Genomic DNA, 15,863 nt, shown 5'->3' on the forward strand with positions numbered 1-15,863 from the left:
TTAATTGCCAAAGGTGCAAAATGGAAAATGGGGAAAGGGAGTCTTATCCAATTCTAGGATGATTCTTGGTTGATGGAGTCCCCTTTGACTAAAAATACTGAGTGGAGTAGATTTCAGAACCAATGCAAGGAAATATTTGGATCTATGGTGGGTGATTACTGGGAAGATGGATAGTGGAAGGATTTATCTCAAGTGGATTAGTCCTTGGGAAGTCTGAACAAAGTTATGAACTCTATGGTAAGGGTTGAAGAGGAAGACCAATTAATTTGGAAACTCACAACAAGTGGTACATTCATTGTGGCTTCTCTTTATTATCATCATTACTCTAACATGGAAAGCCCATGTTGGGCTAAGGCATGGGTGAAAGGCCTCACCCCTAAGATTAATATTTTTTTTCTGGACAGCCCTTCAAGATAAAATTTTAACAATTGAGAATATCAAAAAAAGAGGTATGAGCATGCCTACTATTTGTACTCTGTGTAAGCAGAATGAGGATACCATTAATCATGTGCTCTTTCATTTCCCTTTCGCTACTGATGTTTGGGGAAGATGTCTGGACCACTTCAAAATCAGTTGGGGCTTCCCAGAGTCAATTCAGGAGGTTTTCAACTCTTGGCATCATCCTTCAAGGAATAAGTCTACTACTTTATTATGGAAATTTGCCTTACCTCATATGTGTTGGGGTATATGGAAAGAGAGAAATCACAGAGTTTTCAGAGAGAAGGTTTCTAAGGCTAAAATTGTGTTTGAGAAAATAAAAAAGAAATATAGTGGAAAATATGAATATCATAGAAGGCATTGATAATCCTCAAGACAAGGATGATCAATTTATCTACAATAAGTGGATATTAAAGGGTCGAGAGCACTTTCAGATCAATCTTAGAGAGGGTGTGATATGGGTCAGCCCACCCAATGGGTGGATGAAAATTAACTTTGACAGTGCTTCAAAGGGTAATCCGGGTGTTGCATGAAGTGGAGTGGTCCTTAGGGACGAATGGGGAACATGCAAAATCATAAAAAGCATCCCCATAGGAAATTAGACAAACCATGTAGCTGAAGCTATGGTGGCTTACCATGGGATGATCCTTGCTAAGGAAGCCAAATGCACTAGAGTCTGGTGTGAAGGAGATTTATTGAACATAATCAACTATTTAAATATAAAATTCTCGTCTTCTTGGTCAATTTGAAATTCTATTAAAGCGACTAAGAAAATTAGTGAGGAATTTGAAATGTGTGTTTTTACATGTGTATAGGGAAGCCAACTCTTGTGTTGATTGGGCTACCAACCTAGCATGCCAATCGGAAGACATCATTACAAGTTATGGCGAGAGTGAGATTGCAAGTGAAATGAAATCCTTGCTTAATTTGGACCGCAGCCAGGCTAGGCAACGTGGTACTTTTAATCATAGTTTCTAATGCCTATTCCACTTTTATCGATGTAGGGTTATTTCGGAGGTAATGAGCATTTATATAGGTATCTTCTCATAATTGTCTAGCACGGATTCTGGGTGTTTTTATAAGGCATCCACAGAAACCAAATAAGAGGTTTTGAAGCCGAGAGAAGGAATTTTAAGGAAAGTGCATAAAAAATGGGAGGTAATAAGAAAAGATTCAAACCCACCTCTTGCTCAGACTAGAGAAAGAATAGAAAAGTGTGGGATATCCTTCAGCAGGGGGGTCTGAATGTGTTCATGGAGAGGCTAAGTGGGAAAGATCCCACAATTACCAACTATTTCATCAAGAACTGGAAAAATGGAAAAATCTTGATCAGGTCCCAGATGATGAATGTTGATGAGGAGGTCATTGCTGAGGCTACGGGGATGATTACTGAGGGCATGAAATTTTATAGGGACCGCAACATATCAAATAAAGCAGCAGACAAATTCCTAGTCACAGATGATGAGAGGAGAAAGATGGTGAAAATGAACAATTCCTACCATTCCCCAAAGAAGATATGCAGGCCATGGAGGTTTGTTTTATTTGCTTCTATCGCCTACATTACTTTGGATGGTAGGTTTACTAGAGCCTGTGGTCATCACTTTGTCCTGCTCAACCATTTCCACCATGGGAAAAAGGTGATCTTGCCTTATTACCTAGCCTATTCTATGGACCATACTATCAAGGAGGTTCAGAAAGATCCCAAAGGTGACAATGCCCTCCACCAGGGGCTTATGGTTCTGGTTTATAAAATGCTTAAGGGGAAATGCATTGAAAATCCTATTAAAGGAAAAAATGCAAGAGATGAGACTATAGAGAGTGAAGCCAGTGGATTCAACTTTGATTTAGAGACTGAGGGAGATTCGGAAGAGACTAGTAAGAAAGGGAGGAATAAGGCTAAGAGGAAAAGGATTGTGGTGGATTCAAACATTTCGGAGTCTGAAACGGAATCCTTTGAGAAAAAATTTATTAAAAAAAGAAAGGGAAAGCAATTGGAAAGAAAATTTAGAGGAAGAACACTAAAAAGGGAAATAATAAAGACATCAACCATGTTCTGGTTGATTATGAGGAGGAAGTTGAGGAGAACAAGAAGGATGAGGGTCAGGATAAAGAGGGGGAGGAAAACCCGGTGATGGGCAACATTGAGGGTTTGAACACCATAAGTCTGCAAAAGGAGTATAAAGGGGATAAAAGTGGTATCGGTGATCATGATACTATAAAATCTTTTTGTGGTGCCATAGGAACCATGGTGAAGGATATTAACAGTTTGAAGACTAATACGATGGCTATTACAAGAGTATCGATTGGTGATAAACCCCTGGCGGAACATGTTAAGGAACTGGTTGTTGTACTTCACAATGCGGAAGCAATTGAATGTATCGTGGGTAAAATCATCGCAATGGAAAAAAAGGTCAATGAGATGGAAGATAACAAGGAGATTAAAGGAATGGAAAATAAAATGAACAATCTGGGTAGTAGAATCGACAGACTGGAACTCAATGTCAAGAAGATTGAAGAACAAAATTTTCAGATCCTCAAAGCTTCGGTGGATAACATGAACATCCTAATCAATATATTTGAGAACAATGCAGAGAAGGATGGTGACAAACATCAGCCAGACAAGAAGGGTCATGAAAAGAGGACCAGAGCCAATACAAGGACCAAGGGCGACATCAAAGGTCATGAGCTGGAGGAATTAAAGACCTCGGTGAACAACATGAAACAAATGGTTGTCCATATTGAGGATATAATGAAAAGTATTTAGGTCTTTGTCTCTATTTCTATAGGGGTTCTAGGTCTTATCTTTTTGTTGTCGTTGTGTTGTCCTTACGCTGTTTGTTTCTGTTTTTTTATGTTATGTAAGTTGATCCCCTTTTTGTTCGGGTGGGATCTTTCTATTTTTTGAAGTGATTAGGCATGTTTCTTTCTTGTTCTTCTGCTCTCCTAGCTTGTACAAGGTTCAGGTACCTTTCAAATACCCACTTTTACTTAATCAAAATAGAATCATATTGAAACAAGAGTTAATTAGAACAGTAAGATAATTTATCCCAAAGATATATGCCACTTTGAGATAAACAATAGAGGTATAAAGTACAATATACATATCTTCTATATAAATCACCAAGAAGATTAGTTAGTGAGTAGGTACACCCGCCTAGGTTTTGTAGAGCCTAAAGTGAGGGAGTTAGCAACCTTGAAAGGTTCACTCTATTAGTTGGCCAAATCAATTGGAAATTTTGAAGATAGGATTAGGCATAACCTTACAACTTTTCCAATCTGTTGATTTGAGACCCAACACTATGTATCATGTTTATGTATCTTGTAATCATATGTGATACTACTTGTAGTAGGTTGTGATCATGATGTAATGTACTAGGTTATGATTGTTGTAATCATTGTAACACTTAAGTTGTAATTGGATATTCATTATGTATATAATTTGGGATTGGAAGGAAATAATTGAATGAATGAGTGACCTTATTAGATTATCTTATGTGTATCTATGTATGTAAAGAGTGTAAAATGAACATATTACCATTATGGTAGATGTTCTTAATGAAAATGATGATATTCTCTATTATTGGTTTCCTCTTGAGTATGAATATGCATGAGTGGTTTGTAGGCATGTATGGTTCACTTAAAGGAAAATAATTAGGTTAACTTTATATGATGTTTGAATGGAAAAGATGATATCATGTTAGATGGTTTTGAAAAGGGAAATAGGAACATTTGGTTTGGTGCTTTAAAAGGAATATGTAGGATTTGCATTGATAGTTCATAATACTCATGTTAGGAAGAAATTAATTGATTAGGAACTAAATGTAATGGATGTTAATGGTATCATGATTATGGTTGTGCTTATGTGTTATTCCCTAGGGATGGATAGTTGTTGTATTTTTATTTCCCCTTGTGTATTATGTTGTTAAGAATATGATTATGTCTAAGATGTTTATGCATTCATGTAATGTTATGACTAATGCATATGAGTACTTGTAGCATTATGTGTGGCATTTGTGAATGTTTAAAAAGGAATTTTTTTATCTCTATTTGTTAGTTAGATTAGTTATTTTCTCTGGGGTATTTTGGTGGGCATTACATTTAGAGGAAGGGTTAGATGAGGGTTAACGTTAGGAGACATGTGAGGAAATAGAATTAATTTAATTAATTAATTCCATAATGGGAAAAAGGAGGAAAGAGACAAAAGATGAATTAAAAAGTCAAACTATGCATTTGATTTATTTAATAAAAGAAGGAAGTGAATTTAATTAATTAAATGATTTATGATTGTCAAATAATTTATTAAAAGGAGACTCATTTCTAAATATGAAGATATTTTCCCAAATATTAATACATTTAAAATATTTTGGAATGTTGACTAAAACCTATGGGTAGCAAGGTGGGTTGGGTCAGAGGAATAGTTAGATGGGGGTTAAAGTTAGGAGGCATGTGAGGGAATAGAATTAATTAATTATTAATTCTATGAGAAAATTGAGAGGAAAAAGCCAAAATGAATTAAATAATCAATTTATGCATTTGATGTATTTAATAGAAGGGGTCAAATTTAATTAATTAATTGATTTATGATTATAAATAATTAATTAAAAGGAGACTATAGCATAATTAATGAAATTAATTAGCTAGAAGGAGGGAACACTAATTAATTAAATAAAATGTAATTATTTAATTAGAGGCACTCGCAATAACTAAACTCAATTAATTAAATTAATCAAATTTAGGTGTCTACAATGTGCTTAAGGTGGACAGTTTAGTTACTCAAGTGGAAATGATGATTTTAGACACAACAAAATAACTAAAGGATAACAATAAGGAAGGTAATCAAATGGCTGAAGGAGATGTCTTGAAGATTGTCAACAAGGTGGATTCTTCATCTTCTTTCTAAGAAAGTATTGTTCACTCTACCGCAAATGCTATTTATATTATGAAAAGTAAGAAAGATGCAAAGGATGGATCATCGGATTTTGTTACTGAGGATGACTCTATGATGAAAAGGGATTCTAAACATGGGTGAGAAGGCTTTGATATCAATGAGAATAGAGGGTAGATTGATATGGTTATATTTTTCAATGTACATGAAGGTCCAATGCTTCTAATTCCATAAGGACCTAGCCCTATTCCATTAGTAGAGACCCAAGAAGATGGCAACTAGCTATCTACCTTTATTGGTAAGAATGTTATTGTTCAAAATGATGTTTCTCCTAAAAGGAAGGAATCAACTCTATTTGAAAGATAATTATATCTTTGAAGAGCCTGAGTCTGATGAAGAAACTCCTTTTATTGAAGTTAGGATGAGAAATAGGGGTGGTAGATGTCCCTCTAGGGGTGTGAACACCAAAAACAAATCTAAAGCTAGTTGTGGAGGATTGAGAGGATTAGGGAGGAAACCTTTGAAATGGACCAGAAAATAGAATAGTTTACAAGATATTGTTGATGGAATCCAAAAAACTTTGCAAGATATGGGCTTGTAGACCACACCCAGTAAAAGATGAATTTTATATGAACCTGGAATATTACAGGGTCAAATAACCCTCAACATGAACTTTTGTCTATTCTTGTTAGAGATCACAAACCTAATTTTCTACTAATACAAGAGACTAAGATGTAGAAGGATAAGCTTTTGAAATTGAAGAATCTTGGTTTTAAAGATAATGGTTTGCAATGTTGTATTGTGCAATTCTTTTGCGGGTATTGCTATGTTTTGGAATAAGAAAATTATTTCAGGAGAGCCCATTTGGGAGGATTCTAATCACTTAGCTACAAAATTCGCCCATTTAAGGGATGGCTTTACTAAGATCATTTTTAATATGTATGCTCCTAATAATAAAGTGGTTAGGAGAAAGTTTTAGAACCTATTAGCTAATTTCAGATATCTTCATATGGAGATGAAATGGATTGTAATTGGAGACTTTAATACTCCCCTCTCTCAAGCTAAGAAGTTTGGAGGCTCTCAAGTTTCATTGGATAGTATCTAGTGGTATTTATTCAGGTTCAAGATTTATTAGATCTGGATCTTAAGGGAGCATCCTTTACCTAGACAAATCATAATTTTGGTGATGATCTCATTCAAGTTAGACTAGATAGAGATCTCATTTCTCCTCAGTGGCTTTTAGACTTTAGTTGCTCTTTCTTGGCTCTCTCTAGAATTGGTTAAGATCATTTTCCAATCTACTTCTTTGTGGATTGTATGGCTAACAAAAAATATTTTCCTTCTAGATTTGAGAAGATGTGGTTGCATCATTCCAACTCTAAAGACAAGATCAATGACTAATGGGGTATTCGTGTGAATGGATCGACTATGTATCAGATTGCTAAGAAATTAGCTAATGTTAAAGTTGAAGTTAGGTGGTCAAACAAAGAATCTTTCAAGCATATTTTTACTCAAAAGGCTTCTCTTCAGGTGGATTTGCAAAAACTCAAAGGAGAATCCAATAGGAAGTCTATAATGATGATCTTCTAGTGTAGGAAAATCATATCCTCACTCAACTACATGGTATTATCTCAAGAGAAGAGGATTTTTGGAACCAACGTTTGAGGGCTCTTTGGTTAAGCCATGGAGATAAAAATACAATGCTCTTTCACATCTCTACTTTGAATCATAGAGCTTCAAATAGGATCACTCACATCATGAAGGATGGTGTTTGTATTGAGAATGAGGATGATATTTCCAATTAAGTTGCTTCTTATTTTTCTAACTTTCTCTCTGATGAAGGCCCTATAGGTGAAGATCTTCAAAAGATTTTTCTTAAGGTTATCCCTTCTTTGATCACTAAAGACATGAACAAACAATTGATTGCTATTCCATCTTTGGAAGAGATCGAGAAGGCTATTTTTACTTTTGAAGGGAACAAATCCCTTGGACCAGACGGTTTCCCTATGTTCTTCATCAAATCATTTTGGGATATAATTTCCAATGACTTAGGAGTGTTTGTTAAAGAGTATTTTGGTAGGAGAAGGATTTTAAAAGAATGAAATTCTAATTTTATTGTCCTTATTCCCAAATTTCCAAGAGCATATATCTTTGACAAATTCCAACCTATAAGTTTATGCAATTTTGTGTACAACATCTTATCTAAAGTTATGGCTCTTTGTATTCTTCATTTGTTGCCTATGATCATTTCCCCTCAACGGGATGGTTTTGTTTTTGGGTAACAAATTTTGGACTCCATCAAGATTGTTCATGAAAACATACACTCCTTGAAAATGAATAAAAGAGCAGGATTATTTCTGAAGCTTGATCTTATGAAAGCTTATGATAATGTGAGTTGGATTTCTCTCATTAAAATCTTAAGAGCTTTTGGTTTCAATGAGAAACTTTTGTGAATTATTTGGCAGTTCCTTTCAACAACTAAGTCTCCACTCATTGTTAATGGGTCTCCCTCAAGATTTTCTAGCAATTAAAGGGGTTTAAGATAGGGGGATCCCATCTCTACCCTTCTTTGTATCATCATGGTTGAAGTCCTTGGTAGATATTTGTAGAAATTGATCTCTTTTGAGGTTTTAAGGGGGTTGTGTCCCTCATCTCAACAACTTATCATTTCCTATTAACAATTTATGGATGATACTATCATCCTTGGGGAGTCCTCTATTTTGGAAACTAGTGTAGTGTCATAAATTATTCTTGGGCCAATTTACACCTCATGTTTGTGCCCCTACTTTAGTGTGTCTCCTCCTCATCTCATATCCAAGTTCATTTAGTGGCTTAACTCCAATTTTGATGCCATGTACACCCACCAATTAATTTCCTAGAGGGATATCCTTCTCCCTGGGGCTAAATTGAGGTCCCTAATTGAGAAGGACTAGGGTACTAACATCATGGTCCTAGGACCAGATTGACTAGCATTCTGGTCCCTCTTAGTTGGACCTTATTTTGAAATGGTGGAAGGGCCCTTCTCTCATAGGAATTCAACTTTGTGGCTCCGCATGACCATTGGAGGTCAGCCTAATCAGTAAATGACCTAGATACCCCTATATAAAGATATTTCATCAACCTAATTTTATCCAAGCATCATAATTTTCTCCATCTATATTCCACCTAAAGCATTCTTCCATCCATGAAGCATTCATCGTCAAGCATTTTCAAAGATCTTCAAGGTTGCATATCTTTCATTCAACCATTATGGAGAAAAATTACATCATTTGTATGCAAGCATATGTGTGTGATTAGGGTTTTGTCATGTTCATGTCATTTCATACAACATATGTGATTACATTCAAGAAGCAAATCATCATAATCAACAATTGCAGATATGAGGTATATCTTTCCAGCATTTATTTTAGTATTTGCATTATTTTATTCAAGGTTAATTCCTAAACTGGGGTTTGACTAAGGAAAACCCCTATTCCAAACAATTTCCCCTTTATTTTTGTGTTTAGGAAATAGGTGTGAAGCTGCAATTTTCAAGATTGGTATTATTCATAAAGACGAATAGGTTCTCATTTGGACAACAAAAAGTGTGGAGGACTAGAGCAACAGGCATTCTGGTCATGAAAATTTAGGATGACCTTTTAGGAATAGGTCTAAACATTCACATATTGCTTAGATCTAGGTTCATGGCTCCACTTGACAAATGTATCTCATTATTTATGCACATTTACCTCAATTCCAATAAATTTACCCTAATTTTAGCATTTTCACAATTCAACTTAAAAGGAGGGAATAAAATCTTAACCAGTGAATCCTATAATAATTCTCTACCCTATCCTTGTTGATTTGAGGCTAGATCTATTGGGTTCACCCCTCTTTATTATAATTGGTCCCCAAGAAAAAATTAAGAGTTTTACTACAACATCATTCAGTGAAACCCTAATTTTTCACTGTATTATAGCGAGGAACCTCAAAAAAGTTCTTTCTACCTATGAGGCTACTTTTGGTAAAAGAATTAATCTTAACAAGAGTTCAATTTTCTTTATGAACACTTTAAAAGATGGGCATAAAAAGATTGTGGATATTTTGGGTTGTAAGATTGATTATTTTCCCTCTACCTACTTGGGTCTTCCTCTTGGTAGCAAGGTTCTTGATTCCTTCTAGATGAAACTGATTGATAAGCTTAACTCAAAGCTTGTTGGCTAGAAAGGTGCTCTTCTCACTCAAGGTAGTAAGGTCTAACTTCTAAAAGCATCTCTTGAAAATCTCCTAGTGTATGTGATGACTCTTTTCAAGATTCCTCGCAAATTTGTTGAGGTGATTGAAAGAATCCAAAAACATTTTTTATGGTCTAGGATGGAAGAAAAAAGAAGGATTTCCCTCATTTCTTAGGAAAATGTTGTAATTCCAAAAAACAAGAGGGATTGGGATTGATAAGTTTTAAGGAGTCTAACCTAGTTCTCTTAGATAAACAAATTTGGTGTCTTTTTCACAACAAGAGTGAGAGAAGTTCAATTTTGAGCAGTAATTATTTGCACAATTCAGCCTCTTTATCCACTTTATTAAGATCTGAAGATCTGCCTTCTAGATCTCTACTTTGGAACAATATGAAACTTTCCAAGTTTATCATTAAAAAAAGGCACAAGATGGACATTGGATCTAGTAGATCTATTAGTTTTTGGAATGATAAGTGGCTGGGACAAGAGCCTCTCTCTTCTTCTCTGATATTTAGATCCTATATGAAAGAATGCATTAATAGATTTGGTATCCATGTTAGTGATTATTAGGATAATGGTAATTGGAAAGATTTTTTTGTAGTCCGTAGGTACATTATGACCCTCCAAGGAATGCTTAATTTGGTTCATATGGTTCAGCAAGAAGACATGTTGGTTTAGGTGGCCTCCCCCTCAGGTGGCTATGGTGTTGCTTTAGCTATGTCTCTCCTTAATCCTCAAGTCAATCCTTCTCCTTTTGGGGGTAGAGAGTGGAATCTAAACTAATCCCCAAAATCAATATTTTCTTTTTAATATTTATTTAAAATAAATTCTAAACTCTAGATAATTTATGTAAAAGGGGTATTTCCCTTGTGAATAGACATTTTCTATGCTAGGAACATAGTGAAAGTACTCATCATATCTTGTTGGAATGCTCCATTTTAAGGACATTTAGTCGTATTTCTTGGGCTTGTGGAGCTTGGATTGGGTCTTTCCTTCTTTTGTGGTTGATCTTCTATGCGAATGGGTTTCTCCCTCTTCCAATTTTGTCCTCTCCTTTTGGTGGTCTATTATTATCCCCCACCTAGCTTGGAGTGTGTGGAAAGAAAGAAATAATCAGGTGTTTAGTGATTCCTCCCTTGGTTTTGATGTTATGTCTTTGAAAATATATAGAGTAATCAAGGAGAATGTTGCATATGCCTCTTCTAAGTCTAGAGATAAACTTCCTATCTCTGATTTTGATCTGCATGTTGCTTCTTGTTGGCAGCTCCAAATGGACATTTCTATCCCTATCAAGAAAATCAAGCCTTCCAGAGACAATATTACCTAGCATACCCCTCCTCGTGGTTGGATGAAGGTTAATTTTGATGGGGAGGCTAAGGGAAACCCTGGTTCGACTAGTTGTGGGAGAGTGTTAAGAGATGAGAATGGTGGGTCCATTTCGACAATGGCACTCCCTTTGGGAAATTATTTTAATCACCTTACCGAAGCAGTGGTAGCCTACCATGGGCTTCTTTTAGCCTCTTAATAAAAATTTAAAAGGGTCTTGTTAGAATGACTCTAAGAACATCATCAACTATCTTAATGGAAGATTAAACCTAGTTAAACTATGGAGAATTGGATCAATTGTCCCTATACATCCTAAGCTCCTTTGATAATGTGTTTATATCTCATAAATATAAAGAGGCTAATAGGGTCATTGATAGGCTACATGCACGTGTTGTGAACCCAACTCTATTTAATAATGTGTGATATTGCCTATTTTTATTACTCTTGATCACCACATACTTTGTGGGTGGTTTGAGTGCATACTCTATCGAGACAAAGGGTTGTTTTGAGCTGTTTATTGGTTGCAGGGTTGTGAATACTAGTGATTTCAGAGCTTTCATCTTTGTTGATCTTAGGGAGCTTAAAACGGGGGGAGATATAAACATATTAGAACCTCTAACTTGTGATGAGACTGAGAAAAATAGTACTATATGGCATATTCTTTTATGGTTGTGATTATAAAATCTCTACTTGTCTTTCACTCAAGGTTGGAAGGATGGGAATATTAAAGTCTATGGATAGAGCTTTAATATAATAAAATAATTGGTTACCAAAGTGGTTATACTACTTATGATTAGAAATAAATTCTTCAAGGATAGAAAGTCTTATGAGGTGGAGGTTCATAATTTCACTAAGGGTAAAGAGGGAAAGCTTTTCATCAAATAGTCCAATGGCAATTACAAGATGCAGTCGATCAAAGCATTATGGGTAGTGATTTTAAAGGTAGTTATACAATACTTCACTATTGATTGTCATTTTTCAATTATTTATAGTCATCATTTTTCTCTCTTAAGCCATTTTAGGCACAAGGATAGAATTATGTTTCCCCTCTATCTGTTATCTTCTTTGGAGTTGGGTATTAAAAATCATAAGAACCAGAAAAAACCAATCTTACATGAAGGGATTATTTTGTTGTTAATGGAACATTTTTAACTTACCAAGGGGAAAGGAAAGATCTCTCACAATTTGGATAATCAAAATTCTAGTTTAGAGGATATGGATTCCCCCTTCTCTGAGAAAAGTGGATGGCATACCAAAGAAAATGAAGACTCCAACTATGATTGTGAAAAGGAAAAGAAAAAGGGAGGAAATAAAATCTTTGAGATATTGGGAAAATAGATGTGTCCCCTATTTCTGTGGTGTAGGCCAACTTGTATATCTTTGGGGAAAATAAAGGTAATAAGAAGGCAAAGAAGAGCCATGCTAAAAAAAAGGAGAATTTCCCTAAATTTTGTTTCGATGGAGAGTGATCATGGTAGATTGAGGTGTTTAGAGGATTCACACCCTATCACTGATAGAGAAGGTAGATCGGGTTTCCTAAAGATCTAAACCATGATTTACCTCAAATTAATATGGATAAAGAAAACCCTTTTGATTTTCTCGTTGTGGCCAGAAATATTGTTGTTGATAACTTTAGAATGTAGAAATATTTCTTTCATGAGGTGAATGTAATGAATATTGCTATTTGTGGCCTAAAAAATAACTTTGAGAGCATCAAAACCCATGATGGTTCATGGCTGGAGAAGGAAGGTAAAAACGTGGTTGCCTCTCTCCAAAAGGAAGTTAGAGATATTGAGCTCATGAAGATAGATTATGAAGATAGAATTTTGAGGCTATAAATTAACTATAAAAAGCATAATGACAATTTGATCACTATGATCAATTTTAGTTATAAGGTCATCAAGAATAGTGTTGAGAGCATTATAGCCATGACAGAAAAATTTGAAAAGATGTAGGAATCTAAATCCCATTTCATGACCTTGATGTGGTTGATAAAGGGAAGCAGTCTCTTTAGGAAGAAGGTAAGGGACCCAATACTCATACTAGAGCTCATTGAAATAAGATGGTTGATCAATCTATTCAAGATCTAAAGGACGTGACTTCTATGAACATATCTCAACTTGAAATTGAAGTCATTGAAGCTCTTAAAAAATTAAACTAGGTGTTCTTTTTTGTTGCTCTATTTTTTTGGTTTCCATCTTTTGTTTTGATGAGGGTTGACTACTTGTTTTTGGTTTGTTTGTTGATGGTCTACTAGTGGCAACTTCTTGTATATAGGGTTTCAGGTCTCTTCAAAACCCATTTGACCCTTAATAAAAAATACTCAAACCTACCAAAAACTATAATATCTCTATCTCATGCCTCTAATATATATAGTTCTAGAAAATAGAAACCAAAAAAAAAAAATCAAAATTAGTGGCCAAAACCATGAGCCCAAAGCTAGGCACCCAAATACCAAAAGTAAAAACCCAAAATCAAATTCATGAAGAGTACCACCTAAAATACCAAAAGTAATTCATAAGTATGTAACTTCCACCTCTGTGTAAAAAGAGTCAAGATGTAACTTCCAAGAACCCCATTAAGGATCTCTTTATAAGACATGTCTCTTCATCTTCCAATGTCACCTTCCCTCTTCCTTTTCCTCTCTCCATGTCTTCTTGCAATAATAATATAAATAGATAGAGAATAATAGTTAATAATTTTTCTCCCAACACATATGGGTATCTAAGTTCACTTGTTTCATGTACTAAGGAGAAACTATATTGTTTTCTTATCTACACATAAAATCATAAACTCCAAACATCATGATTTATAAAGTAGACATCACCTAACCCCAAAAATAATAATTCAATGATGTTTAAACAAGTTTGAAGACATGTCAAGTTAGTTTTCAATGCCTATATATACATTCTTATTAATTCTAATGCTAATGTGTTGATCTAGATTCTCTTGCAATGATATGTGAATGATATGATCTCTTGTTGATTTTTTCCTTAATTATCTAGTTCTTTGTCCACCCTAGCATCTAAATTTAAATATTTTGTGATTGAGTCTATGATAATGACTACTTAGAGTCAAGTTGACTTGGGAGTATGATTAAGTTTAATTTTGTGAAAATGAGATTAAGGTCCAAGATTATAAACAAAAAATTTAAGGGTTGGCCATTATGGAATGGAGATTCAAGTTTATCCCAGATACCAACTCTTACACAAACATATATTATTTCGATGTTAAAGTATTACACTAAAAATTAAGGTCAAAAAGAGTGGAAAAAAAAGTAGTGGTGCAATTTTCACTTATATAATTATTGCAATGGTCAAATTTGCATACCCATGCCCTCTCCAATTTAGTTTTGGGTCCATTTTGATGAAGTGTCTTAATACAATTACATATTGATGAATGGAACACTGTTGTGCTAAGTTTAGTTCATAGCTTGATGCTTATCCATATATGTTTCACCTTCATTTATATGTATTTTCATACGTTTAACCTTATCACATTGTTAATTATACACATTCCCATGTATTTGATATTCACATATCATATTTTAGTCTATATTCACACCCATGTCCACACATTCATTATTTGTCTCAAAACTAGCTCTTCAACTTGTCCTAAGTAAAATCCAAATGCTAAATAGGATCAATCCCAAGTGGCTTAGGATTCAACTCAAAAATTTAAATTTTGAATTCAAATTTTTGAGACTCCTTTCTAAATAATTTATTAAAAGGAGACTCATTTCTAAATATGAAGATATTTTCCCAAATATTAAGACATTTAAAATATTTTGGAATGTTGACTAAAACCTATGGGTAGCAAGGTGGGTTAGGTTAGAGGAATAGTTAGATGGGGGTTAAATTTAGGAGGCATGAAGATATTTTCCCAAATATTAAGACATTTAAAATATTTTGGAATGTTGACTCAAAAAAAAGTAGTGGTGCAATTTTCACTTATATAATTATTGCAATGGTCAAATTTGCATACCCATGCCCTCTCCAATTTAGTTTTGGGTCCATCTTGATGAAGTGTCTTAATACAATTACATATTAATAAATGGAACACTGTTGTGATAAATTTAGTTCATAGCTTGATGCTTATCCATGTATGTTTCACATTCATTTATACGTATTTTCATATGTTTAACCTTATCACATTGTTATTTATACACATTCCCATGTATTTGATATTCACATATCATATTTTAGTCTATATTCACACCCATGTCCACACATTCATTATTTGTCTCAAAACTAGCTCTTCAACTTGTCCTAAGTAAAATCCAAATGCTAAATAGGATCAATCCCAAGTGGCTTAGTATTCAACTCAAAAATTTAAATTTTGAATTCAAATTTTTGAGACTCCCACCCTTTATTACTAACTATTATAAGCTAATTTTACACATGATATTGTGAATTGTTTCGATGTCTTGGTATTTAAAGATATTTAATATGCAATTATTTGATAAGGATAAATCTTTAAAACACACATCATTTTATAAGACACGAAGAATCATATCTTGTCTCAAAAGTATATAGGTCATCTATACCTTTATGCATGTTGTCTAGGATCATTTTCTCAATGGTATAGAGTCGATTGTAATGCCCCACCAAGAAACCCTAAAGGATTCAACTACAAACACTCGAAAAGAGTGTAAAATATATATATTTTTAAAAAATATTGAATCCATAAACGTATAAGATAAACATTGCATTAGAATTTGTACAAGCGGAAGACTTAACCTTAAACTCCTAAAGGGTTTCCAACGAAGATTACTCAATTAAACAAATTAACAAAAAGGTTGATTAAACCAACTCATGATAGAATTATTATGACAAGATCATAGCAATTAAGTTTCATTAAGAGATTACAATAAGCATGATAGAACTCATACAATTGTGTTTAGTTGCATTACATTTATAAAGCTAAATACATCATAATCTATTTTATTGCATTTAATCAATAATTTCATTCATATAAATACAAGATATACCATCTAAGTC

This window comes from Cryptomeria japonica, chromosome 6 (assembly GCF_030272615.1).
Source record: "Cryptomeria japonica chromosome 6, Sugi_1.0, whole genome shotgun sequence".
NCBI lineage: Eukaryota > Viridiplantae > Streptophyta > Pinopsida > Cupressales > Cupressaceae > Cryptomeria > Cryptomeria japonica.